This window comes from Glossina fuscipes, unplaced genomic scaffold (assembly GCF_014805625.2).
Source record: "Glossina fuscipes isolate IAEA_lab_2018 unplaced genomic scaffold, Yale_Gfus_2 0, whole genome shotgun sequence".
NCBI lineage: Eukaryota > Metazoa > Arthropoda > Insecta > Diptera > Glossinidae > Glossina > Glossina fuscipes.
In genome coordinates this window covers 34,433,718-34,435,139 of record NW_023998414.1, presented here as the reverse complement: position 1 = coordinate 34,435,139, position 1,422 = coordinate 34,433,718, and positions in this window count along the sequence as shown.

The window sequence follows — 1,422 nt, the reverse complement described above, 5'->3', positions numbered from 1 at the left end:
TTTTACAGCTGACTATTAAGGTTTAGTAAAAATGGAGCATTATATGCGAGAGCAACACGCTTTCATTGCTGACAGTTCGCAAATTTCGTACAAAATATGGCCGAAATATTGATTGGACTTTAAAGTAAAAGCATCTCACGCGACGAAGCTCATTTTCGGCTTGATGGTTTCGTTAGACGTCAAAATTGCCGCATTCGGAGTTGAAAGTACCCATAAGTCATTGTCGAAAAAGAAATGCAACCACAATGTGTCATCGTTTGGTGCGAATTTTTGCCTGGAGGCATCAAATAATGGAGAAAAGAATGCATATATGCCAACCGCGCCAGCCATTTCATACGATGTTCTATTTCACACATATAACAGGATCCTATGCATGTTAGAATTTAATAACAAAAAAAAAAAAAAAAAAAAAAAGAAATTAACTCCGTTTCCTATTTCAGGGCACATATGGCATATTGGCTGCGTATATGGCATAGTATTTGTTACCTCTATATATATATATACATATGTCAGGTGTATCCCATTCATGACATGCGTACAATGTATGACGTAACTGCGAGAAATAATAATAAATTTCTAATAAAAAAAAAAAAAAAAAAAAAAAATTCAAATTTTCTCGCCCAAGAATTTTAAGATCATGCACACGTATTATTGTACTCTCGCTGTTACTTTTTACTTTTTGTTGCCGATGCTGCTTTGTTTTGAGTGATCTCGCTTGCATTTGCGTTTTTTTAGAATAAGATGTCAAGTTGACGCCAAACAGCCTACTGCACTGCCTATAATCATCATATGTTTTCGCTCTGTTTACCCAAGTAATGAAAACAAATCATCGTCTATCGATCTCAGCTAAATTCCACGCAAACATAAACATAACGCATACACAAACACACACGCACACATACCCATTACATATTACAACTAATTGCCACGGGGCTGATAAATTCTTATAATTGTGATCGTAATTGATTGCATTCATCAAAGATTGCAAGCATCACTCGAAAGAGTAATCATCTCTCAACTAAACTAATAACGATTACAAAATGAAATAGTTACGATGCGACAGTATTTGTATGTATACACGCAAACCGTTAAAAAAAAAAAAAAAAAAAAACTGAAATCGAAATGATCACCAGCATCATCATCATCATCATCATCATCATCATCATCATCACACAATGTAAACGTAAATCTGTTTTATTGTTTAATTAGCCGACAATCTCATCGTATCGTAACGTGCTCTCTTCATCATATGTCATCAATCTGACATAGGATATATTGATATATACGAATGAGCTAGCTATTAACAATACGATACGATACGTTGTTGCTAATCGATCCACTAAAATTATTTATATTATTATTATTATTGTTGTGAGTGATGATGATGATGATGATGATGATGATGATGATGATGCTGGTGAT